Source organism: Dipodomys ordii, unplaced genomic scaffold (genome assembly GCF_000151885.1).
Source record: "Dipodomys ordii isolate 6190 unplaced genomic scaffold, Dord_2.0 Scaffold116, whole genome shotgun sequence".
Taxonomy (NCBI): domain Eukaryota; kingdom Metazoa; phylum Chordata; class Mammalia; order Rodentia; family Heteromyidae; genus Dipodomys; species Dipodomys ordii.
Genome location: NW_012267332.1, coordinates 2,165,642 through 2,193,617, shown reverse-complemented (window position 1 = coordinate 2,193,617; position 27,976 = coordinate 2,165,642). Strand labels below are relative to the sequence as shown.

The following is a 27,976-nucleotide window of genomic DNA, read 5'->3' as shown; positions in this document are numbered from 1 at the left end:
TTTTCCAACAAATGGGGCAATGTCATTCTCTCTGATGGAGGCATAGAATTCCATTGTGTATATATACCACATTTTCTTGATCCATTCATCTACTGAGGGACATCTGGGTTGGTTCCATATCTTAGCTATGGTAAATAATGCTGCAATAAACATAGTTGTTGTTTATGCTCCATTTATTACCATCAAGATTCATCAAATAGCCCATTACTTTTCTCATTGTGTAGTCCCATTATTACTGGTCTGTTCCATTAACACAGTCTTGGCCACACCGTTGACCTACCATGCTAAGACTGTTCAATGCACCTGGTATAAAGATCACACTACAACAAAATTCCTATGGTCGGGGCTGGGAAGGTTGCTCAGTGGTAGAGCACTTGCCTTGCATGCTCGAGGCCCTGGGTTCAATTCCTCAGCACCACATAAGAAAAAAGCCAGAAGTGGTGCTGTGGCTCAAGTGGTAGCATGCTAGCCTTGAGCTGAAGAGCTGAGGGACAGTGCCCAGGCCCAGAGTTCAGGCCCCATGACTGGACCCAAAAACAAAAATTCCTATGGTCAATGGACTTCCTTAATGACAGAAGTCTCCCCCATCACCTTCAATGTCTTTCTGTTTAAAAGGTTTTATTGTTAACATACTAGATCACAGAACATTGGTCAGTTTGACTCAAATAAAACTTCTCAGCTTCCTCTAAAAGCATGGAAGTCCTGAAAAATAATTGCTAAATATCCTTTAATTCTGTGGAGTTTTATTTTTGAGACAGTCTTACTATGTACCCCAGGCTAGCCTTAAACACACCAAGCATCCTGCCTCAGCCTCGCAAGATGTCAGGATTACGTATATTCACCATTAAGCTGAGCCACTTGATTTTAATGGAAAATTGTAGTAGACCTGGAAAAACTTTCTCTGAAACCTTATTCTATCAGTTAGGACTGTGTTAAACTACTTGTAACAGAAATGTATGTCTTAAACAACAAAGGAGTTTATTTTCTCAGGAAAGTAAACATTTCATGGTATGCAGTCCAGAGCAGATAAAACTCCTCTACAATATTCCATGTTGAAATATGGCTGGTAGTCGAACATGAAAGTACATGCCTGTAATCATGGCAATCTGGAGACACAGTCATAAGTATCATAAGTTCAGCTAGCCTGAACTAGATAGCAAGTTCCAGGCCAGCCTGGGGTATGTAGCAAGAACTTTCAAAGCAAAACGAAATAAACACATGGCTGCCACAAGTCTAGACCTCACACATGTATTCAAGGCAATAAGAAAAAGAGTACTTGGGGCAACACAGCCAGATTTGTTCCTTTTTGTAATGAACAAAGAACACTCAGAAGAGTTCGGTGTACATTGCATTGCTCAGAACTGTATCATAAGCAGGATGCCCATGAGTCAGACCAGTAAGCCTAGCTACTCAGGATGCTAAAATCAAGACGATCAAAGTTTAAAGTCAACCCAGACAGAAAAGTCCATGAGACTTCATCTCCAATTAACCAGCAAAAATCTAGTTCAAGTCATAGTATAAGCACACATGAGAGAGAGAGACAGAGAGACAGAGAGAGACAGAGAGAGAGAGAGAGAGGGAGGGAGGGGGTACTTAAGTACGTCTAACTTTCAAAATCATTTGAGAAATCAACTAGGCCCCATATCAAGCAAGTCAGGGAGGGAGGGTTGGTACTGAAGAAATTTAAGTTTCTGGGTTTAATTCTTAGCACTGCAAAAAAAAATAAAGGAAAAGAGCTGGGCACCAGCAATTCTAACAACTCAGGAAGAGGATCTGAGAATCGAGGGTCACAGTTCAAAGTCAGCCCAAGCAGAGAAGTCCATAAGACTCTTATCTCCAATTAACCACCAAAAAGCCAGAAGTAGAAGTGTGGCTCAAGTGGTAGAGCACCAGGACTTGAACAAAAAATGCCAAGGAAGAGTACTAAGCCCTGAGTTCAAGCCCCAGGATCAGCAAAATAAACAGATAAATAAATAAGTAAACAAACAAAAACATAAGGAAAAGATATTGTATGGGTAATGAAGCAGTTTATCTGTTATATGGTGATCCAAAGAGATAAAAACCATGAAAATATATAACAATCATTTAACTCATGATTTTCCCCCTCTTTGGTCTGTACATTCCTGAAGTCAGTGGCTCTGTCCTGAACTTTCCCAACCATACAACAGGCTGAGAACATTAACTTCACACTCAGTGGACACTGTGCAGACACTTGTACCTTTGCCTCACTCACCCGGAACCTTAGCAGGTGGGTACTAGTCTTCTTCCTATTTAATAGATGGTGAAACTAAAGCTCAGGGAGTACGTATGACTTGTCCAAGACTTTACCTGTAATGAGAGGTCTACACAGAATCCAAGTTAGATAGCAGATACTAAAGATACTCCTCCACCAGAGTATTGGACATGATGTTGGCACTTAATAAATCAATCCCAGTGGTCACACCGAACTCCCTTTCTGCCACTGGCATCTACTTCACAGGGTTGTAGGCCTTCAAATTTAGGACCCAATTTTCACATAGCCTGAAGATGCTTCCCTACTCTGCACTCTGCTTTTGCCAAATGTAGCTTAACATAGGCCAGCTCCTGATTCTCAATAGCTCTTATTGTGATTATAAAAACCACTGTTTTAAGGAAAGCAGGCAGAAGCCACTTTTGAAGAAAAACACTTACTAGAAGCCACTTATTAGAAGAAAAACAAAGATAATATTTTATAGGGTTATGGCTAAGATTGGTTATAAGGACCCCCAACTCACACCAAACATGGGCTAAATACAGGGGCAAAATTGGGAAGAGAAGACACTCATATCCAAGCCCAGGTTTTATCATTGATACATTAAGTGACCTTGGACAAGTTACTGTCCATGTTTCACTCTGTTTGTTTTGTGGCAGTACTGGCACTTGAACTCAGGGCCTCATGCTCTTTGCTTGGCTTTTTTGCACAAGGCTAGTACCCTACCCCCTTAAACTACAGATCCACTTCCAGCTTTTTGGTGGTTAATTAGAGATAAAGTTTCCATTAGAAAGTATGACTTAGCTGGACACTGGTGGCTCATGCCTGTAACCCTAGCTACTCAGGAGGCTGAGATCTGAGGATCACGGTTCAAAGCCAGTCCAGGCAGGAAAGTCAGTGAGACTCTATCTCCAATAAACCACCAGAAAACTAGACGTGGTGCTGTGGTTCAAGTGGTAGAGTGCTTGCCTTGAGCTGAAGAGCTGAGGGACAGAGCCCAGGCCCAGAGTTCAAGCACCATGACTGACAAAAAAAAAAAAAAAAAAGAATGACTTTGCCCCATTCATAAGGAAATGGAAAGCCTTGGAAAAATTATATTAAAGTAAGCCAGACACAAAGAAACATAGGTTGCATGATTTCCTTCTGTAATAATCAGAATATTCCTATAAATCTGCAAGTTAGGGCTAGGAATGTAGCTTAGTGGTAGCGCTTGCCTAGCATGCATGAAGCCCTGGGTTTGATTCCTTAGTACCACAGAAACAGAAAAAGCTGGAAGAGGTGCTACGGCTCAAAGTGATAGAGTGTAAGTGTTGAGCAAAAGAAGCTCAGGGACAGTGCCCGGGTCCTGAGTTCAAGTCACAGGACTGGCAAAAAAAAATCTACAGGTAAACCCAATGGATAGTAAAAGACAAAACCTACACTTGAACATGGCAAATTAAACAGAACTATAAACATTGACGATATGAGACCAAAGAAGGATATTCTTAGGAGAGGATTACAAAGGCTCAAAAGCTATGTGCACATAATCATATCAAATGATACTTATCAAAATGAACTCCAAGAAATGGAAGCAAGAGCGTTTTATCTTACTTTTGTGGGATTTTTTCCTGTTTTCCTTCTGACACTGTTTTTCATTTCTGTATCTTTTGTCCTGTATGTAAATTTATCTGATTTGGGGAGGAGAAGCCAAAGCACAGAAATCGTGGGACAAAGGGTGAACTAGTTCAGCAGTGACACTCATAGACACGATGTTGAAAATGAACTATACAACTTGGGACGGAGGGGAGTGAGGAGGAAAAACTCTGAGATAAAATGAGAGAAGAGGTGACACTATTCAAAAAGAAATGTACTCAATACCTGACTTACAGAACTGTAACCCCTCTATAAATCACATTTACAATAAAAAAAATTTCTAGTGTTTCTCAGATAGGTTTGCCTATGCTGGCTTTGAACCATGATCCTCAGATCTCAGCCTCCTGAATAGCTAGGATTACAGGTCTGAGCCACCAGCATCTGGATACAATTTGGTTTTATCATTTGTAGAGCAAAAAAAGAGTTTGCTTGGGATCGCAGTATCAGCTCCCGAGCCTGTGCTGCAGCCCTGGCCAGTCAGTGTAGGAACCTTCTCAATAAAGTTGCTTCTTTATTAACAAAAAAAAAAGAGTTTGAATTATTAAAGTTGATTTAAGAGCTGAGCTGATATCTGTACATGGATGAACTGGAATTAAGAAGGAATGGTCACAGGTATGGGGGGAAGGGAAGAGAGTGGGGAAGAGAGATTTGAACAAGCCCTATCACTCATGTAAGCACCAGACATTCACAGAACACATAAGGGCCAAATTTAGTGCTCGCTCTCTCTGTGCTTGCCAAGGCGAAGACATGTGATCATTTTTCTTGTAATCTCCATCCACTCACCAGAAGAATGTTGTTTTTCATGATGTCACCCAAATTCTATTTGTTAAAGTGAGTGAGACTGGAAGCCGGGCCTGCAGAGCCTGCTCCATTGCATTATTTCAGTGTATTAAGTTATCTGGGGTGCTCAAGTCTGACTGTGATGAGAAGAAAATCTGCCAGGGCTTGGGTTTTATCCACTAACACTGAGGGTGGTCTTCAAGTTTGCTGAGCAATGAGGTAGATAATTTTTAATGTTTACATTCCTTCTGTTAAGCTTTCGAGCACATTCATCTATTGACCTCACTGCTAGGAAAGGCTTCAGGACTCACCTGAGACAGAATCATACCGAGTTGCTATAAAGAACCCAGGGAATGGGGATAGTCCTTAGCCCCTCTAGGGTCCTGTGACCTCTAACAACACCTTCATCTTACTCCTCAACCCTAAGAAAGACACATGGAGAATACAAATACAAATACCTGTCAAAACACTAATATCCTTCAGGGAATTTCAGTTTCTGCTAGGTAGTTGGTTTCCTGTCCCTTACATGAGGACAGAAGCAGCATGGGCAGTTCAGGAGGCAACAGTCCAACTTAGGCTTTACCTGCATCTACATGGTTTCAAGTCAACCCTTTGTACCTTGGCAGGAGGTGGAGGGGGGTGTTTTTAAGACAGGGTCTTGCTGGGTGCACATGACTCATGCCTGTCATCCTAGCTGCTCAAGAAGCTGCAATCTAAGGATCACAGTTCAAGGCCAGCCCAGGCAAGAAAATGTATGAGACTCTTATCTCCAACTATGCATGAAAAAACTGGAAGTGGAACTGTGGCTCAAGTGGTAGAGCTCTAGTCTTGACCAAAAACCTCAGGGACAGCACCCAGGCTCTGAGCTCAAGCCCCAGGATGAGAATGCACACACACACACACACACACACACACACACACACACACACACACACACACGCACACACACTGACAGAGTCTTGCCATGTAGCCTAGGCTGGTCTTGAATTTGTGATCTTCCTACCTCTATCTCTGGATTGCAGAGGTTAACCACCATGCCTGGTCACCCCTTCTATTTATGTGAGTTTTTCAGATTTGTCTTGGCAAACACAGGGTTAGGGTTGGAAGTGTAACTCAGTGGTGGCGCTCTTGCCTACCATAAGTAAGACCCCAACTGCAGCTCCAGTACCACACATATACTGAAGTGTTTAAGAATGTTTCATAAAAAAAAAGAATGTTTCATAAGTCAAGAAGTTGACTCATGCCTTTAATGTAGCTACTCAGGAGGCTGAGATCTGAGGATCACAGTTCAAGGCCAATACAGACAGACAAATCTGAGAAACTCTTATTTTCAATCAACCACCAAAAAGCTGGAAGTAGAGTCCTGGTTCAAGTGATAGCATGCTAGCCTTTCAAAGAAATGTTTCACCAAACCAAAAAAAAAAGAATATTTTTTTAGTTTCCAAAAAATGTAAATTTAATGTGTTTAATTACTCTTCTCTTTACTTGGATAAGTCCTGCCAGCACTTTTACAGCCATGCTGGACTTCTCTGATGTGCCATAAAAGGGAATTCAAATGCATCATTATTGTTGTGCTCATTCATTGAAACATAGCAAACCACTTCAAGGTTTCATGGCAGAAAACAACCATTCTATGATGCTCACAAAGATACGAGATTAGCCCAGGAACTGGTGGCTCATGCCTATAATCCTAGCTACTGAGGAGGCTGAGATCTGAGGATCAGCCCAGGCAGAAAAGTCCATGAGACTCCTTTCTCCAATTGAAACATCACAAAACCAGAAGTGGAGTTATGGTTCAAAGTGGTAGAGCACTAGCCTTGAGCAAAGAGCTCAAGGGACAGCACCCAGGCCATGAGTTTAAGGCCCACAACCAACAAAAAAAGACAGGGGATTAGGAAGTTGTTGTAGACTTTCTTAGGTCACCAGGTAGCTGTAAGTAGCCAATCATTGCTCAGCTGGTGCTTGATGACCAAGATAGCCCCACACTTATATGTACACTTGCTTCTCTCCTTCTTTCAGGGTGGTCCCTCATCTTCAAAGTGGCCAGCCTGGTCTTTTTCCTATGTGACAGAAAGAGTTCCTAGAACCAAGAAAGGACACCCTCAGTGCATGAGTTTTCACACTTCTGTTTGTGTCACATTTGCAAATGTTCCCATAGCCAAAGCAAGGCACTTGGCCAAGTGTCAATGAGGGAGGCAACCATAAAAGAAAATAGATACTGGGAGGCATGATTCATTACGGACAATTGCCTGAACTATCTACCACAGCTGTTATTCAGAAGTTAGCCAGACACATCCAGTGGCTGGCACAATTGTCTGCTTATTTTCTCATCCTGTCTGGGTTCCTTGTGACAACTATTCAAATGTCTTCCAAAAACAATGCCTGGAGGAAATCCCAAGAGGGAGAAGACTGGAAGGTCTATCTGTAGCCCGCTTGTGCCACCAAATGCCAGCAGAAGGGAAGAGGAGAGAAATGCATATTGCTAAGTGAAAGAAATCATTCTAAAAAGAACCCAAATGAGCCAGGCACTGGTGGCTTATGCCTGTAATCCTAGCTACTCAGGAGACTGAGATCTGAGGATTGCGGTTCAAAGCTAGTCAGGGCAGGAAAGTCTGTGAGACTCTTATTTCCAATCAAACCACCTGAAAACTGGAAGTGGTGCTGTTGCTCAAAGCGGTAGAGTGCTAGCCTTGAGCTAAAAGTGCTCAGGGACAGTGTCCAGGCTCTGAGTTCAAGCCCCAGGACTGACAAAAAAATCATATGTGCGATTCTAGTCATATACCTTTTCTGGGAATGGTAGAACTACAGAGGCAGTAAGGGTATCTGGGGTTACAAGGGTCTTGTATGGGAGGCAAGGCTGACTGGGAAGAGTCCAGAGGTATTCCAGGGCAGTGGAACTGTTCTCTGTGGCTCTGTAATGGCAGGTACACGGTATAGAGACTAAATCTTGGTGTATGTTGTGGATTTTAGTAATAATAAAGCATCAGTATTGATTGACCAGTTGTAACCCATTTACACTCTAAAGTAAGATGCTAATAATAGGAGAAAATGAGGGAGAAGTCGGAACTCTTCATTCTGTTCATGACTTTTTGTAAACCACAACCCTACTATTAAAATATTCTGTTGTTGACACTGAGTATGGTGGTATGCATCTATAATTCCAGTACTCAAGAAGTACAGGCAAGAGGATCATGAGTTCCAGGCCAACTCAGGGTAAGTACCAAGACTTTGCCTCAAAAAATAACTAAATAAAAAATAAAAAAAGTTCTTCATAGGAGGCTAGAGGTTCATGCCTATAATCCTAGCTACTCAGGAAGCTGAAATCTAAGTATCATGGTTTGAAGCCAGCTTTGGTAGAAAAGACTGAGAATCTTATCTCCATCAAGCACCAAAAAAAAGGTGGAAAAGGAGCTGTGGCTCTAGCTTTGAGGGGGGAAAAAAGCTCACAGGGACAGTGCCTAGGAACAGCACACACACACACACACACACACACACACACACACACACACACTAGTTCATTGAGTTAAAAAAAATTGGGGTTGGGGATTTAGCTCAGTAAGGGAGCACTTGCCTAGTATATGTGAGGCCCTGGATTCAATCCCCAGCACCATAAGAAGAATAAAATAAAATCAAGCTAATTGTAAAAATGAGAGAGAAAAGCAGCTAGGGTTGACTTACATTGTTGCCTCCCAATGAGCCCCTCCGCCCTGGATTTATGACCTTCTGTGGTTCCCTCCTACATTGACTTTTCTTTGACCTTGAGGCTTGCCTTGGCCACTGGAATATTAGCAAGAATGGTTCAGGGGCTTGGAGACATATGCCTTCTTGGAGTCCAAGTACTGTATAAGAAAGAAAACCTGAATTATCATACTGGAGAAAAGAGGAAGGCACCTGGAAAGGTCCAGGAAGAGGAAGACCCATGTAGAAAGAGAAAGCACAAGAAGAACCAAAGCAGCTGAACTGTGGCCACAGGAGATCCCAGCAAATATCACTGAAAAGAACTACCCAGCCAGCCCCCAGGATCCTGCAAAGTAGTAAATTGCCAAGCCACTAAGCTTTGAGGGAGGTTTTTCTGTGCAGCAATAAATAACAAGCAGAAAGCTTTCCTTTAATAACGAACAAACTCATGATAAACTGTGTTATGGATACTACTTGCAAAATACAGATACTGAGTATCTTCTATCCAAAATGTGTGGGATCAGGCATCATTCACACTTTTTGTTTGGGGAGGGAATTTTATGTATTTATTTATTTATTTACTTGGGGGGGGAAACTCGTGGGTTTTCTTTTCATTGTTGTTTTGCTGCTGTTGTTTGGGAGTTGAGGGTGGGGTTGTCTGGGGTTTTGTTTATTTGTTTGTTTTTTACTATTTTGTCTTATTTGTGCTGGTACAGAGTCTTAAATTCATGGGCTTGCACTCTCCGTTGGCTTTTTCACTCAGGGCTGGTGCTCTACCACTTGAACCACACCCCCACTTTACCAGCTTTTTGCTGATTAATTGGAAATAAGGGTCTTTGTTGTGTCTGCCTGGGATCACTTCAACTCAGGATCCTCACATCTCACCCTCCTGAGTAGGTAGTGTTACAGGCATTTTTTTTGTTTGGTTTGGTGTGGTTTTGGTTTTGGTTGCTGTTGTTGTTTTGTCTGTTGTTGTTACACAGAGTCTGATTCTGTAGTACAGACTGGCCTCAACCTTGCAATCCTGCCCCAGCCTACGGAGTTCTGAGTTACAGTCTTCCTCCTTATTTAACCTCAGTCAAGTTGCATCGTATGGGTCTTTCTTCCGTAGTCACATCGCTCTCAAACTCCTCTTCAGTCTCCCATCCCTTTTGATTATGTTAGGTCTAATCAGAGAATCTCCCTATTTTAAATTATACATAACTTAATGGATGGGTGGATAGGTGGGTGGGTGGATGGATGGATGGATGGATGGATGGGTAGGTGGATGAATGGATGGATGAATTACAATGCTAGATATAGATCCCAGAGTCTTATGCATGCTACATAAGTGCTCTGACCTTGAGCTACACCATCAACCTACTTCTTTTAAATCACTTGAGTGACAACCTTAACTACATTGAATTTTTGGTTCCATATTGCTAGGTAACCTAACATATTCACAAATCCTAGAGATTAGGAAATGGACATCTGTACGACTTGGGAGCACTATTCTGCCTACTACAATGGTGACAATTTGGAAAGTCAGGAGTGTGATGTGGCCACAGGTGGTAATAGAGAAGACAGGAAGGATCTGTGGGGTGCAGTTTTGCATGTGAAATGGTGTGTCCAAGGGGCAATGGTCTCAGAGCTGCTACACTTGAGGGGATGGATCTCAGGAGATTAGACATAAATGTAGGGAGCCTTACACCTGGAGGGAAATCCCAAGAGCCCTTGAGCTAAGACCAGTCATTAAAAAGGGTCATTTTGTTTTGCCAGTCATGGGGCCTGAACGCTGGGCCTGGGCGCTGTCCCTCAGCTCTTCAGCTCAAGGCTAGCATTCTACTACTTGAGCCACAGCACCACTTACGGATTTTTTCTTTTTGCTTATGTGGTGCTGAGGAATCAAACCCAGGGTCTCATGCATGCAAAGCAAGCACTCTACCACTGAGCCACCTTCCCAGCCCTGGGTTATTTTATTTTATTTTATTTTATTTTATTTTATTTTATTTTTGTCTGTAGTAGGACTTGACCTTGGGGCTTGGAAGCTGTTCCTGAGCTCCTTTGCTCAAAGCTAGTGCTCTAACACTTTGAGCCACAGCTCCACTTCTGATTTTTCTGGCAATAAATTGGAGATAAGAGTGTCACAGTCTTTTCTGCCCAGGCTGGCTTCAAACCCCAGTCCTCAGATCTCAGCTTCCTGAATAGCTAGGATTACAGGCTTGAGCCACTAGTTTGAGAGGGTCATTTTAGATAAAGAATACCACAAGGATAAGAAACCAGAGAATAGCATGCCACCTTCTGCCAGGTGTTGCATTAACATGCTTAGATGAAGTCTCTCACTCCTCAAAATTTCTGTGCAGAAACTGAGACAAAGAATAGTTAATTGAGCCGGGCAGTGGTCCTTCATGCCTGTAATCCTAGCTATTCAGGAGGCTGATCTGAGGAGCAAAGTTCAAAGCCAGCCTAGACAGCAAAGTCCATGAGTGTCTTATCTACAATTAACCACCAAAAAGCTGAAAGTGGAGGTGTGGCTCAAGTGGTAAAGCACCAACTCTGAAAGCCAAGTAAGAGTGTGAGACCCTGAGTTCAAGCCACAGTAATTGGCACAACAACAACAATAGCAACAACAACAACAAAGAGAGTTGCCTACTTTCTGAGAAAAAAATAAAAAGAAAAGAAACTAGAGAATAGCCAGGTACTGGTGGCTCACACCTGTAATCCTAGCCACTCAGGAGGCTGAGATCTGTGGATCATAGCTCAAAGCCAGCCCAGGCAGGAAAACCTATGGCCTTATCTTCAATTAACCAGCAAAAAGCCAGAAGTAGAAGTGTGGCTCAAGTGGTAGAGCACCAACCTTGAGTGAAAAAGCCAAGTGAGAGCAAGAGCCCTGAGTGAATTCAAGCCCTACTACTATCACATACACACACACACACACACACACACACACTGAAAGAGAGAAATTAGAGAATGAATGGCCTTCATCACCTCTTATCTAGGTGCAACAGAGGGCAAGCTCTGAAGAATGGAAATAACCCAGAAGGGGCTACAAGAGGCCCAAAGATGGTGCAAAAAATTTCCAAAGGGGACAATTTTGCTGGTCCCCTCAACCACATCTGTGGCCCAGATGTTCTGTGTAACTAGAGCGCATGCCCACACCATATAAGCCAGCATTCTGTGCTCCATGAGGTCTGTGGCCAATGTGAAAGTGTGGAGGAACTCATCCACATGGCAAACCAAGTTTGTTATTTGTGTCACATCAAAGCCAAGGCCTCAACGAATTACTGCCCTCTGAGGTCATTTAATTATGATTAAGTGAACTAAGAACCAGTGTAAATGGCATTTTATACTCCAGTGAATTAAGGTATGAGATGTAGCCGAAGTGAATAAGATTTATGGCTCAAACTCATGTAACCTTACAGTAATTTCATGACACTTTTACTATGAGGCAAGTGATGCCAGTTCTTGAAATAATTAAAAGTACATACCAGCTCCAAGGCTGGGCTTCAGGCATTTATGAGAAGCCAGGAGACAGAATGAGGAGCAGGTTTCTCTGTGACTAATTCACTTTAGACAGCAGCAGCTGTTTCTTTTACCTGCAGCAAACATCTCAATTAGGGTGGGAGGACTGACCCTGAGCAAGTCAGACTGACCCCACAAGGTCAGACCACACCTCATCCCTAGGATCTAGGTTCCTCCCTGAATGAGTCAGTCCCTCACCCCAATGAGAAATACTTCGTAGACAAGTCGTTTTGCAGATCCCTAGGTTCATATTACCATTACCTTTTCTAAATCCCATTATGCCCTCAAGATTACCATAGTGTAGATTATGAGCCCGGAAAGACAGTGAATCACTAGCCACAGCTCCCAGAAGAACTGCCAGAGCAGGCTAAGGACAATCAGTTTCCTCTGGCATCCCTTGTGATCTATCTCTAGCCCTCCCTTGCTTTCTAGGGCTCCTTTGTGTTCAGATCAATGCATTCATTGGCATGTTCATAACTTCTTATTTTCATGCCACCTCACAGCTCAGATCTCGTCTCCCCTGTTCACTGAGGTAGATCTCAAGGGTGGATCCCAGGGTCAAGGCAGTTAAGGATTTCCTTTGGCTTTTCACACTTCTAAATTAGGGATCAGAGGCATTGAAGATGAATCTTTGTTACCACAATCACTGAAATTCTAAGATGGAGCAAGATTTTCTCAAGATCTTCTATTTAGAACAGTGTCTGATTAGATTGAACATAAAGAAAATGGAGGCAGCCCAGGTGCTGGTGGCTCACACCTGTAATCCTAGCTACTCAGGAAATTGACATCTGAGGATTGTGGTTCAAAGCCAGTCACAACAGACAAATTGGAAAAACTCTCATATCCAATGAAACAGCAAAAAAGCCAGAAGTGGAGCTTTCAGGTCGTAGAGTGCTAGCCTTTAGTATAAAAGCTCAGGGACAACAACTAGGCCCTGAGTTCAAGCCCCAGGACTGGCACTAAAGAAAGGAATGAACACCAAAGGAAGAAAAGGAAAGGAAAAGAAAGGGAGGGGGAAGAGGGAGAGGGAGAGGGAGGGCGAGGGGGAGAGGGAGAGGGAGAAGGAGAGAGAGAGGGAGAGGGAGAGGGAGGGGAGGAAAATGGAGGCAGGGAGAATGGAATTCACATATATCATTGCCTAAGGCAAATACACTTTTATTTTATTTATCAGGTCAGATTAGTTGAAGAAATTAGTGACAAATCTTTTCCTAGGAAAGGAACTAAGCACTAGAGTACTTGGTTAGAATGTATAAGGCCCTAAGTTTAATTCCAAGCATTCCCCAAACAAACCTTTTTCAAATTAATCTCCACACCTTCAATTCACCTCCATTGTGACCCCTCCTCCCTCTGTAAACAAAATATTTCTAAATAACAGATTGGTTCAAGTCACCTTTTAGCCAAAACCTTTCAATGGAGCCCTTTCCAACCAGTGAGCCTTAAATAGATATCAAGTGTATAGTTGGGAGGGATGAGGGAGAATGATGGAAGGGGTGACATTGATCAAGATGGATTGTACTTATAAATTGACATGTTGAATTGAAACCTCTTTATACAACTACTGAAAGATAAGGATAAAATAAAATAAATCTTGAAAAAAGAAAAAAATGAATGTATCCACTCAGCCATGGAAGAGCTGGGGTAGCTAAGCTTGAGACTTTAGCCATACAAAAAGCAATCTTTCTGCCACATACCGGTGGCTCACACCTGTAATCCTAGCTACTCAGGAGGCTGAAATCTAAGAATCAAAGCCAGCCTGGGCAAGAAAGTTTGTGATATTCTCATCTCCAATTAACCACCAGAAAACCAGAAATAGCTCAAAGTGGTAGAGTGCTAGCCTTGAGCAAAAATCCTCAGGGGCAGCACCCAGGCCCTGAATGTATGCCCCACAACTGACCAACACACTCACACACATACACACGTACACACACATCGTTTTCTTGACAAATTAATATATATGTTAGTTACTAGAAGTATTATAATCAGAATCACAGGTTTCCTGAGGATAGTATATCTTGGATTTTTTTTTCAAGAATCAAATTATATCACCAGACACTGGTGGTAATCCTACTAGTAATCCTAGCTACTCAGGAAGCTGAGATCCAAGGATTGCAATTCAAAGACATCCCAGATAAGATAGTCTGAAAGACTCTTAGCTTCAACTAACCAAGAAGAAGCCTGAAGTGACGGTGTGGGTCAAGTGTTAGAGTAGAGGGCCAGCCTTGAATGAAAAGCTTAGCAAGAGCACCAGGCCCTGAGTTCAAGCCCCAGGACCAACACACACACACACACACACACACACACACACACACACACACACACGCACACACGCACACACGAACAAAACTGTGTTAACTTGAATACAGAAAGTTTATGGACCCAGCTGTAATTTTATTCAACCATCTATGGTTGACCATAATACCATAACTCCATAATTCTCCACATATACTTGCTCTCTCTTTTGTCTTTGCCCATGCTGTTTGTCTTCTGTAGCAAGTCTTTATCCTCCAGGCCTAAGCTTAGATTCATTTTCTCTGAAAATCTTTCCCTGACTCCCAAGGCCATGTTAGTTGTGCCTCCTTGATTTTCTCCTGTACATGAACCACCTTGCCCCCTGCAAGTTTCATGGGGATTTTGTTTGCCATCTTATCTCTAACATACTCTACTATATAACCTAGTTCATGGTGCAGTAAACATTGGAATTAATCCCTTGTCTTGTGTCTTGTGCACACACTAGTGCTGTGGCTTGAACTCAGGGCCTGAGTGCTATCCCTTTGGGGTTTTTTTAAGGCTAATGCTCTACCACTTGAGCCATAGCTCCACTTCCAGCATGTTGGTAGTTTATTGCAGATAAGAGTCTCAGAAACTTTCCTGCCCAGGCTGGCTTCGTACCACGATTCTCAGATCTCAGCCTCCTGAGGAGCTAGGATAATAGGCATGAGCTTTTTTGTCTTTTTTATTTGTTAGTATTGTAGTTTTGAACTTAGGACTTCACACTTGCCATGCAAGTAATTATACAGCTTTAGTCATGTTTTGCTTTAGTTGTTGTTCAGATAAGTTCTTATGGGGTTTTTTGTTTGTTTGTTTGTTTTTTGTCAGCCTGAGACCACGATCCTCTTACCTCTGCCCCCTGCATAGTTGAGATTACAGGGATGGACCATCATGCCTGGCTGATTCTTTGTCCTGAATTCAAGTCCCAAAGGCAGCCTAATTTCAACTGGACATTTGAGATTTTAGTATGATCACTTTTTTGCCAGTCCTGGGGCTTGAAATCAAGACTTGAGCACTGTCCCTGAGCTTCTTTTGCTCAAGGGTAGCACTCTACCACTTGAGCCACAGTGCCACTTCCAGTTTTTTTCTGTTTATGTGATACTAAGGAATCAAATCCAGGGCTTCATGTATGCTAGGCAAGCATTCTACCACTAAGCCACATTCCCAGCCTAGTATGATTACTTTTGTCAGCCTCAAAACAAATTGAACCATCAATCTAGTTCTTGACTCAATTTGTACACACATTCTTGTGCTTTGTAGCAAAATTTCTGCTGTTTCTAAAACTTCATCCTCTGTGGTTGGCAACCCTTAGGTCTCCAAGGTCACCAAATGACCTTCTCTGACAACCTGGCAGTTTTTCATTCATCAGCCTCCTGACCAGGGCTTTCATAACCCAGTGACCATCAGAAACATTATTTGTCTTTCCAGCTTTCTTTCTGAATGAGTTTTACCTATTGCAAGCACAGATGACATTTCAATGTCACCTAAACCAGAAGCAGATGGCCTATTACCCAAGCCCTTTCTCTTCTCTGCTAGCAAGGTTAGAAACTTTAGAGAAACCTGGTTTGTCGAGAATGTGTCCTAATTTTCATATTAGAAGTCTCTATCTGGGGCTGGGAATGTGGCTCAGTGGTAAAGTGCTTGCGTAGCATGTATGAAACCCTGGGTTCGATTCCTCAGTACCACATAACAGAAAAAGCCAGAAGTGGTACTGTGGCTCAAGTGGAAGAGTGCTAGCTTTGAGCAAAAGAAGCTCAAGGACAGTGCCCAGGCCCTGAGTTCAAAGCCACAGAACTGGCACAAAAAAAAAAAAAAAGAAGTCTCCGTCCCAGGAGAACTCTCAGTCCTTGAGGAAATGAGAAAGGGAGATCAATTTAAAATAGTATTTACAATAACTGCTTCTGCACTTCAGATAAAAAGTTGTGCAATTTTTTAAATTAAGGAAAAATAAACTACCATTTTAAACCAGTTTCAGTGTTTCTTTTCATTTTAAAATTTAAGCATTACATTTTAATGTTTTAAAACTAGTACCAAAATCTACTGCTAGAACGTTTCCATTGAATGCCCATACCCAAGCAGAGCTTTCTAAGGTTTCTCTCCTGGATTGAGTAAATATTTCTTAAACTGTCCTTCAACTCTGATTATGGTGATAAAAAAAATAGATATTCCATTTCCAGTTGTTTATCTAATACCTTGTCCCTTTGGCATCCAAAAATGTCACATTTGAGGATAGAATAATAAGTAGAACAATTTCCTACACTGAAATACAACACATAAATAATAATGATAATTACTTGTTCCATTTGTATGCCACTTTACAACTTAGAAGAGATTCTCACATACTCTATCATATTCAATAATGCACATACAACTCTGAGACTCATGCAAGGGTTCATTTTACCAAGAGCAGAGCCAGATAAGAGCTATTTGCCTGACTCCTGCTCAAGTGCTCTCTGGGCCTCCATATTGCTTCTATAAGCTGAGCTGACCTTTGGCTTATTCTAATGTAAAGCTGGCATGCCTTTGATAGGACTCTAAGTCCTGAATTGGGTTTGATCTGCCTGTTCAAATTCCAACCAGATAGTCAAACAGCTGAAGATGATATCCAAGAGGAAGTTATAGCCAAAAGGTGGGGAGTCCGCTTGGTACATCCCGTCCTGGGCCAATGTAAACATGTATCCAGCATATACATCATTGGAAGGATTCCCACCTTCCTCAGATGTGTGGCGCTCCTCTTTAAAGGGCATCCAGCTGGTTGGCTGCATTAGCCCATGCAAGAAGGAGAAAGTGAGAGAACAAGAGAGCAAGCAAGCAAGATAGAGAGGAGAGAGAAAAGGAGAGAGGAGAGAGAAGGAGCAATCCACTCATGCCAAACTCACTCCCACAGTAATGGCATTAGTCTACTCTCAATGATAGAGTCTTTGTGGGCCAAGCAGTGCCCAATGAACCATCTCCCAACTCTACCATAATAAACAACTAAACAAACTGCAATGTAAGTTCAAGAGGTGATAGAAATTCAAACTACTCATGCTAGTTAGCAGTAGACTGTCCTCAAGCCCCAAAAAGTTTGGTCTCTTCAAGCAATCCACCCCCACTTCTAAGGCACCTAACTCTGTCAATGTTGCTTATGCCATAAGCCAAATCAGGCCTTTTCTCAGCAAGGTTTTCATAGACATCATGGGCAAAGTAGAGTATTTAAAAAAAAAATTCTAAGTCAATTCCAAGCAGCAATCTTAGCTTCCTACTCCACCTTTAAGGACGTCTGCCATTCCATCTGGGGGCTTGACAATCATACTTGTAACTTTATGCTGGTTTAGTGAGTGTAAGGGAACCTCCCCAAGTTCCAAAGTCCTTCCAAGAAGAGGCAGGCAGACTTGAAACCGATAACTGGTTCTGTTGTTTAGTTTACGACCAGAGGCCTGGCTCCAGCTCTGGCTCTGGCTCTTGGCTGGCCTCTGTGAACAGAAAGAAGGAAACTCGTTTTTCATCCTCTGTTTCCAAAGTCCGATCTAACTGTCTGCACGCAAATTCCATGACGGAGTTAGGCGCTTCAGGCAGCAGCAGGTGGAAAGTGTTTCATTCCTGATGGGAATTCCTGGGCCCAGACACAAAGCCTCTCCCGCCTTCCTTTCTCACAGCAGCTCACAGGCCCCGGCTCTCTGATAGCCCATCTCAGCACAGCCTCAGCTCAGCAGCCTAGCAGAGCCTCCCTGAAGGGCTGACTGTTTACCTGACCTAGAAACCAGGACCTCCCAGGATCTGATTTTTTGGCTTACCCAGCCTAGGCCAGGCGCTGGCAGAAGCTCAGAGATGGGAATCAGCAGACCAAGACTGTAGGCCCACCTTCACTTCTTTTGAGGCCTAAGTGTTTGTCATCTCAAAAGAAAGGTAATAAGGATCTCCTAACCTCATTCTGTAAGATTTGTATAGAAAAATGAAAAAAAATAAAGGCAAATAGTAGAGCTGGTGTAGGTTAGTGGCAGCCACTTGATTGCTGTGTGTGCAGTGTATGCAGCCATAGCTTCAATCTTCAGCAATGCCAAAGAGAGAGATCAACAGAGAGAGACAGACAGACAGACAGACAGAGACAGAGACAGAGAGACAGAGAGATAGAAAGAGAGAGAGAAATTCATTGTCTTCCCAGGCCCCATCCTGCCCTCTGTTCTTTGCGTCTGAAGGTTATCTAAATTGAAGCTGATGGGGGTGGCATGTGAAGAATGTGTGAGGGGGGTGCTTCCCCAGCAGACAGGAGAAAAGTCTGGGCATGAGTCCATCTGTGTATGAGCAAGCATTGAAGTAGGAGGCTAAGGATGCCAAAGAGTACATAGGCCAGGGTGCCCAATACACAAGAAACATAGTCTTGTACAAAGCCCAGTGGTGTCCATCTTAGCCCAGCCCTCTTTTCTATTTGCTATGAATTCATTCCTCCAACAAGACTAGCCATGAGTAAGGCTTATAAAAGCAAAGATCTCTTCTTCTCTGATCCTGAGTTAGCTCCAGTCTATGGAGACAGACAAGAAAAGTCCCTGTGAGACCCTGATCCCCAATTAGCCACTCAAAAACTGAAGTGGAGCTATGGCTCAAAGTGGTAGAACAATAGCCTTGAGTAAAAGAGCTCAGGAATAGCAGCCAGGCCCAGTTCAAGCCCTATGACTGACAAATAAAATCGGGTGGGGGAGGGGTAATAGTGGCTCACATCTGTAATTATAGTTACATAGGAGGCTGAGATCTGAGGATTGCAATTGGAAGCCAGGAAAGTTCATGAGACTTCAATTAACCATCAAAAAGCCAGAAATGGAGCAGCAGCTCAAGTGGTAGAATTCTAACTTGAGTAAAAAAGCTCAGGGACATCATCCAGGCCCTGAGTTCAAGCCCCAGGATGGGCGCAAAAAAATAGAAAGGAAGGAGGAGAAGAGCATACAAGTCTTAATTTGATCAATATATATATACATACATATATACATGTGTGAACTACAGTAGCAAATCATTTTTTATGGTTTATACTCATTAAAAAGTTAAGTTCATTTCTATAAGCATACCTTTTAGTATATAGAAAGTCTACAATGTAACATTATTTAATTTCTGGAAATTTTATTATGCAAGCTGGACATCAGTGGTTCAAGCCTGTAGTCCTAGCTACTCAGGAGGCTGACATCTGAGGATCATAGTTCAAAGCCAATCCAAGCATGAACATCTCAGATACTCTTATATCCAATTAACCACCAAAAAGCTGGGAATGGAGTTGTCTCAAGTGATAGAGTGCTAGCTTTGAGAAAGAAAAAAAGCTCAGAAACAGGGCCCAAGCCCTGAGTTCAAACTCCAGAACTAGTACCAAAAAGGAAGAAAGAAAGAGGAAGGAAGGAAGGAAGGAAGGAAGGAAGGAAGGAAGGAAGGAAGGAAGGAAGGAAGGAAGGAAGAAAATTTAATACCATTCAATTTATGTAAAATTTATTTCTCTCTAAACCATTCAGAATGACTCTTCTTTAAGAATTTTTTTGGGGTGCTAGCCTTGAGACTTGAACTCAGGGCCTGGGCACTGTCCCTAAGCTTTTGTGCTTAACGCTAGCACTCTACCACTTTGAGCCCTAGCTCAATTTCTAGCCTTTTGATAGCTAATTGGAGATCAGAGTCTCGTGACTTTCCTGCCTGGGCTAGCTTTGAAACCATGATCTTGTGATCTCAGCCTCCTGAGTAGCTGGGATTACATGCATGAGCCACCAGCACCAGGCAGAAATTTTTTAAGTAATCTAATTTGGACTTGAAAAGGTTATACAAAGAAGTTGCAATTTAACATAACCATCTAACTGTCTAGTGCTTCTTGATCAGGGTCATCCCTTTCATCATTCTCCCCCATCCCACTCATTCTCTCCCCTTCAGATTCATTTCATATGTTCCAGTTCCTATTTATCACATATGTGCATTCAGTATTCTGACTGCATATGTCTCTTGTTTCCTTTTTCATTCATTATACCTCCACTAACCCCCCCTTACAATCTCATTTCAGCTTCCTGATATTCATTTTGTTAAACTATCTGTTAATTGTTTAAAAGATTTACTCTATGGAGTTTCCTTTCTGCATATTGGAAGTTCAGGAAAATATAAAGAGACCTGACTAAAAATAATATCATGTCCAAAATAATCAAATTTGGTAATAACTTTGTAGAGGCAGGTAAATAAAACATATCCTCACCATTGAAGGCAGAGTTCTTTTTTTAAGAGTCTACACACTTTTTTATTTTTTTTCATGCAAAGTTAACCTTCCATTCAACCCACAGTTGTATTTCCAAGTGGGACAGGAAATCTGGAAATAGCAGAGCATTTAAAGCATTGCCGAAACCTGTCTCTTCACACCTGGTCAATGGGTCTCCAATCTTGAATCTCTTTCTGGCTCTACACCAGAGCAGTGACATTCTTTTGGATAATGGTACAGACACAGATATACAACTTATAGCTTGATGTCTTTGTTGTATCAGCATAAGTAAATTATGAATTCATTATAGCACTTTGTCATATTAAAAACCAATACCACAAGAGACCTTCACACACGAGAATCATAAAAAAAAAATCTTATTTCAGACTGGGAAGGTGGCTCAGTGGTAGAGTGCTTGCCTTGCATGCATGAGGCCCTGGGTTCCATTCCTCAGTGCCACGTAAGCAGAAATAGCCAGAAATGGTACTGTGGCTCAAGTGGTAGAGCACTAGCCTTGAGCTGAAGAGCTGAGGGACAGTACCCAGGCCCAGAGTTCAGGTGCCACAATCGACAAAAAGAAAGAAAGAAAAATCTTACTTCTATTTGCATGATGCTTTGAGATTTAGAAAGGCAAGGATTTAATAGCTGTGTAGAACAGAGATTTGCCCTAGGTAGAATCATTGAGAAAGTACAGGAATTTTACATCATTACTATGATGCCCCAGAACATGGATAAACACTCCAGATTCATTCAGAAGTTCCTGGGAGGGAGAGTCATTAATATTTAACATTTAATTTAATTTTTAACATTTTTTGTGTGCTAATATTGAGGCTTGAACGCAGAGTCTTGGGATTTTAGCTTAGCTTTTCTACACCAGACTGACACAATTACTTGAGCCACACCTCCACTTCTGGCTTTTTGCTGGTTAATTGGAGACAAGAGTCTCAAGGATTCATCTGTCCATGTTGATTTTGAATCATAATCCTCGGCTCTCAGCTTCCTGAGTAGAAAGGATTACAGGTGTGAACCACCAGCACCTGCTGACATTTAACATTTTCTATTGCACTCCCAAACTCAATTAATTTTTCAGAGGTCACCTTGGAGAAACTGGGGGCTCAGGCTCAGGTCTGGGAAATGGCCCTTTGAGAGTATTCTATGAACACCATTCTTTTCATTCCTACCCAGATAGCATGAGTCATTTGGTAGAGTGACACCATATAAATAAATACATTATGCATCTGTTTGTGTTACTGCTTTGTATGCCTCCACTCAGGTCAAGACACAAAAGTCTGCCAGAGCCAGGCAACAGTCATTCATGTTCCTTAATCTTAGGCTAAGATCTGAAGGATCACTGTTTGAAGCTAGCCCAGGCAGAAAAGTCCTGGAGAGTCAATCTCCAATTAACTAGCTAAAAGCTAGGCTGGAGGCATGGCTCCAATTGCAGTGTGCCAGCCATAGACAAACAAGTTGAGCAAGCACAAGGTCCTGAATTCAAACCTCAGTACTAGAAAAGAACATCTTTTTTCCTAAAGGCGCTCTCCTCCCCTTCCCAGTCTATTACTATTCGCAGATCTTAATAATTTCTACTTTCCAACATGCTTCAAAGATTAACTTTCTACCTGTGTTTAAATCTTACATAAGTAGACATGTTCTGATTTTTTTCCCATTCAGTCCTATGCCCTGAGGATCTGTCCACATTACCAGATAGGTACCTTACCATTGTAGCTCTTATATGATGCTGACTTTTATTGGTCAACTTCCCAGGTTGCCTAGACTCCTGTATGGCATTTTGAGTGTCACCAGGTGAGCCTCTTCTGTGCCTTCTTTCTTTCTCAGTTAGGATGCAGAGCCCTCTCCATACCTAATCCCACTTCCAGAAGTCTTTAGGTGCCTCACCCATAGTCTGGGCTTTTCTTAGGATGCTGGTGATTGCACTGAGCAGTCTGTTCAGACAGAGTAGGCATTTGTAAACACTACTTTATGCCCGTGACAGTACTGAGGTTTTGACTCAGCATTCTGTGCAGTTTTCTTACTCAAGACTAGTGATCCAACTATGGTTTTTTTTTTTTTGGTTTTTGGTTTTTGGGTTTTTCTGGGTCTGGTCATGGGGCCTGAACTCTAGGCCTGGGGACTGTCCCTCAGCTCTTCAGCTCAAGGCTAGCACTCTACCACTTGAGCCACAGCGCCACTTCCGGCTTTTTTCTTTTTGCTTATGTGGTGCTGAGGAATCAAACCCAGGGCCTCGAGCATGCAAGGTAAGCGCTCTACCACTGAGCCACCTTCCCAGCCCCTCCAGCTATGTTTATCACACCATTATTCACCATAGCTAAGATACGGAACCAACCCAGATGCCCCTCAGTAGATTAATAGATTAAGAAAATGTGATATATATATACATATGTATGTATATAAATACATACATATGTATATATATACACATATATAAATAGTGGAATTCTATGCTTCCATCAGAAAGAATAACACCATCCCATTTTTAAGGAAATGGAAAGACTTGAAAAAAATTATATTAAGTGAAATAAGCCAGACCCAAAGAAACATGTCTCATGGTTTCCCTTATTTGCAATAATTAGTATACGTCTAGGATAATCTTAGCAGATGAGCAGAATAGCTCAATAGCTATGTACATATGACCATATAAGATGATGCTAAGTGAAATGAACTCCAAGACATGGCACAAGATGTTTTTCTTTGTTGTTGTTGTTTTTAATGTACTATGTGATTTTTTTGTTTCTTTTGTATTTTCTTCCCCTTATGGTATATCCCCTATTGTATTTGATTTTGGTGCCCTCATAATATATATGTTTATTTGAATTAGGGAAGAGAAGGGAAGGGGAACAACAGAATGGTGAGACAAAGGACAAGTGGGGAACCAATGCAACAGCGACATACACAAGACAATATGTTGGAAATGATGTGTACAACTTGGAAGTCGGGTGGGGGATGGAAAGTAGGAGAAAAATGAGGGCCTTCCCTGTACTTATTGCCTCACTTACATAACTGTAACCCCTCTGTACATTACATTGACAATAAAAAAGACTAGTGCTCTATCACTTGAGCCACAGCTCCATTTTTGTCTTTTTGTTACTTAGTTAGAAATAACAATCTCACAAAACTTACCTGTCCAGGTTGGCTTGGTACCTCAATCAACAGATCTCAGCCCCCTGAGTAGCTAAAATTACAGGTGTGGGCCACTGGCATCCAGTAAATATAAGGTTTTAGCTAAGAGTCCCTCCTGGCTTCTTCTCATTTCTTTGGAGATGTGGGCAAGGGGAAGGGGAATAAAAATGGAAGTTTGCCCTGTGATAAACCATCAACCACAAACCAAGCCTTCAACCAAGGCTTCCTATTCCAATTCCCCTTCAGACACTTCCCTAAATTATAATCAAGAAACTCACATCCGGAATGGAGGACAATAAAAGCCAGAGTGACAACTTACCATACCATAGATGTATCCAGCCTTGACAGAATCAGAAGATACTAGCTGTATGTAAGGCATTAAGGAAAAGTAAATGAGAAACTTCGATTCCTCAGTACCACAGAAACAGAAAAAGCTGGAAGTGGTTCTGTGGCTCAAGTGGTAGAGCGCTAGCCTTTGAGCAAAAGAAGCTCAGGGACAGTGCCCAGACCCTGAGTTCAAGCCCTATGACTGGCTAAATAAATAAATAGATAGATAGATAGATAAATCACAAAAAAGCCTGATTCTAGTGGTTCATACCTGTAATCCTAGCTACTCAGGAAGCTGAGATCTGAGGATAATAATTCAAAGTCAGCCTGGGCAGGAAAGTTCATGAGACTCTTATCTCCAATTAACCACCAAAAGCCAGAAGTGAAGCTATGGCTCAAGGGATAGCATACTAGCCTCGAGCACAAAAGCTCAGGAACAGCACCCAGGCCCTGCATTAAAACTCCAGGACCCACAAAAAAAAATCCTCAGCCTCTTCCCACCCATACATCTGGACTCTGCCATTACTCAGCCCTCCTAAATCTGGAAAGCTCATTGCTGAAATGCAATACATACAATTAACATTTGTCACCATATGAGCATGCACACCTCTGTCTGTCTCTGTCTGTCTGTCTGTCTCTCTCTCTCTCTCTCTCTCCCTCCCTCCAATGCCGGGACTTTAACTCAGTGCCAAGGTGTTGTCCCTTAGCTTCTACTCAAAGCTGACACTCTACTTCTTGAGCCACAGCTCCACTTTCAGCTGTTTTTTGTTGTTGTTGTTGGTTGTGGGGCCTGAACCCTGGGCCTGGACACTGTTCCTGGGCTCTTGAGCTCAAAGCTAGAGCTCTACTACTTGAGCCACAGCACCACTTCCGGGTTTTTCTGCTTATGTGGTGCTGAGGAATGGAACCCAGGGCCTCATGCATGCAAGGCAAGCACTCTACCACTGAGCCACCTTCCCAGCACCTCAGCTTTCTTTTTTTGTGGTAGTAAATTGGATATAAGAGTCTTGCAAACTTTCCTTCCCAGGCTGGCTTCAAAACAAGATCCTCATATTTCAGCTTCTTGAGTACTTAGCATTACAGACATATAGTATCTTCTTTTTTATGTTCTTCATATAATTTTACTGTTATTATAAAGATAATGTACACAGGGGGTTACCATTTCATAAGTCACATAATGAGTACATTTCTTTTTGGACAATGTCACCCCCTTCCTTTGCTTTGTCTTCCCCCTCCCATCCCTGCCTACAAGTTACATAATTCATTTTCCTCATAGTGTCTATTTCTGTGTCTCCTTTTTCTTTCTTTTTTCCTTTTTTTCTTTCATTCATTCATTCTTTCTTTCTTTCTTTCTTTCTTTCTTTCTTTCTTTCTTTCTTTCTTTCTTTCTTTTGCCAGTCCCTAGTCTTGAACTCAGGGCCTAGGTGCTGCCCCAAAGCCTCTTTGTGCTCAAAGCTAGTGCTCTATCACTTGAGCTACAATGCCACTTCTGGCTTTTTTGAGTAGTTTATTGGAGATGAGTCTCACAGACTTAACTGCCCAAGCCGGCTTTGATCCACAATCCTCAGATCTCAGCCTCCTGAGTAGCTAGGATTACAGGTGTGAGCCACTGGTGCTCAGCTGTGTCTCCTTTTAAAAGTCAGAGTCTGTTGCTTTAGGGCCAGAGCTTGAGACCCAGGCTGGAGAATGGCTTGACAGTCCAGTGACATGGGGGGCATGGTGGTACATACCTACAATGTTAGCACTAGGGATACTGAAGCAAGAAGATCTTGAGTTTGAGGTCAACTTGGGCTACATAGGGAGATAGTCTCTTTAAAAAATCAGTGACTCTTCCTTTTACTGTTTCCTTCCTACCTCCCCCAACTACCACACAATCTTTTTTTTGGGGGGGGGGTCCGGTCGTGGGGCCTGAACTCTAGGTCTGGGCGCTGTCCCTCAGCTCTGCAGCTCAAGGCTAGCGCTCTACCACTTGCGCCACTGCGCCACTTCCGGCTTTTTTCTTTTTGCTTATGTGGTGCTGAGGAATCGAACCCAGGGTCTCGAGCATGCAAGGCAAGCGCTCTACCACTGAGCCACCTTCCCAGCCCTACCACACAATCTTTTGTACTCTGGCCATAACCCCTGTCTACAAGTAGTCCTGGGGAAAAAAATCAGGAATATGCCCAAATGTCCCCTTTCTGTGGCCTTCTCATCCTTGAGGACACTGTTTTTCTATAACTATATGTCCAGGATCCTCAAGCTCTCTGGTTTCCCCTCATCTTCTTCTCTGGAGAAAATAATAATAAAAGCTAATTCATATAAAGATTAAAGTAACCAGTGAGACTCATGCAACATTGACATTTTGACAGAGTGGAATTGTAGGTCTTAGTAAATAGATATAAAATGGTATTTGGGAGTTTTTGTTTTGGAGGGTTTAGTTTCATTTGTTTGATTTGATACAAGATTTCCCTAGGTAGCCCATGCTAGGCTTGAACTTAAGATGCTCCTTCCTCAAATTCCTGAGTGCTGGGATTATAGGTATATTACCATACCCAGTAAGGTGTTTTTGGTTGTGGTTAATTAGGTATTTTGGACTAGAGATGTTGGTCAGTGATAGAATATGTTGGACTTTGGGTTCAATTCCCATCAAAGAAAGAGAAGGGGAAAGAAAGAAAGAAAGAAAGAAAGAAAGAAAGAAAGAAAGAAAGAAAGAAAGAAAGAAAGAAAGAAAGAAAGAAAGAAAGGAAGGAAGGAAAAGAAAGAAAGAAAGAAAGAAAGAAAGAAAGAAAGAAAGAAAGAAAGAAAGAAAGAAAGGAAGGAAGGAAGGAAGGAAGGAAGGAAACGGGGGAGGGACAGAAGGGAGAGAGGGAGGAAGAGACAAAGAAAGAAAGAGGGAGGGAGGGAGGGAAAAAGGGAGGGAGGGAGGGAGGGAGGAAGGAAGGAAGAAAGAAAGAAAAAGGAAGGCTCTGTATAATAGCTATTCAGAAAGGATTGCAGTTCAAAAACAGCCCAGGAAAAAAGTTAGTAAGAACTCATCTCAACAAATAAGCCAGAAACATTTGTGTCTATACATGATCCCAGCTATACTGATGGTCATAGGTAGGAAGATCATGGTCTACTCTGGCCCTGGGCAAAAACATATGACCCTAGCTATAAAATGAGTAAAAAAATAGATGAGTGTGGTTCAAGTGGCAGAGCTCCTGCCTAGCAAGCACAAGGACCTAAGTACTGCCCAAAAGATGATAAAAATTAAGTACATTTCATGCATCCCTAAAATGACATTTAAAAGATAATAGCCTTCTTGGTGTGGTAATATGTGTGTGTGTGTGTGTGCGTGTGTGTGTGTGTGTGTGTGTGTGTGTGTAATCTCAGCTGCTCAATCTAAATGATCACAAGTTAGAGGCCAACTTGGGAAACATAGCAAGATTCAAAAGAAAGCCTGTTGCCTCTTGTGACATGGAGTTAAACTCTGCTTCCCTAAGGCAGAAGCTAAATGAAAGACAATGTAGGAACAAGAAAGCCAAGATCCAGATTCGTAACTGCAGGGTGAGTTTATTTGTTTTTGACCATATTATGGCAACACCCTGCATTGAGGGTATAAAAACACAATCCTCTCCCAAAATATGACTCAACCTCTGCACTCCCAGATATCAGTGGAATTCCTTGGAAGGCAGCTGTAGGCTTTGCAGCGGATCCTGTTCCTGCTCCTTCCACCATTGGACCAGACAAAGCAGCACACAGCCTTGCTGCTAGGTGCCCAGTCACAAGGGAAATAGGGCTACCCCTACAAATCCCTCACGCTGAGCAGCCATCTCCACATCCTGATACATTCAGACATCCCTGGCCCCAGCTATCACTTCAGAAATGAGTTGCTTCTGGGCAAACTCCTTGCCCTTTAACTGGAAGGCCCTTTGACTGGAAGGGCTTAGGAAAGAGTATTTATTTGCCTTTACCCCCAGAATCCTATACTTCAGATCCCTACCCCTGTTCTCTTCTTTCACAGGGACTCTTTGTGATGGATTATATCTTTTGGGAGGGCAAGGGGGATCAGCTGTGGGGCCTGAACTCGGGGCCTGGGCACTGTCTCTCAGCTCTTCAGCTCAAGGCAAGCGCTCTACCACTTGAGCCACAGCAACACTTCCAGTTTTTCTGGTGGTTTATTAGAGATAAGAGTCTCACAGACTTTTCCTGCCCAGGTCCAGGTTGGCTTTCTCTCTCTCTCTCTCTCTCTCTCTCTCTCTCTCTCTCTCTCT

The 27,976-nt window shown here is 42.4% G+C and overlaps 1 pseudogene; it reads left to right on the top strand.

The window, feature by feature from the left end:
* The window catches only part of LOC105995210, a 141,159-nt pseudogene that overhangs the window by 90,624 nt on the left and 22,559 nt on the right, over positions 1–27,976 (top strand).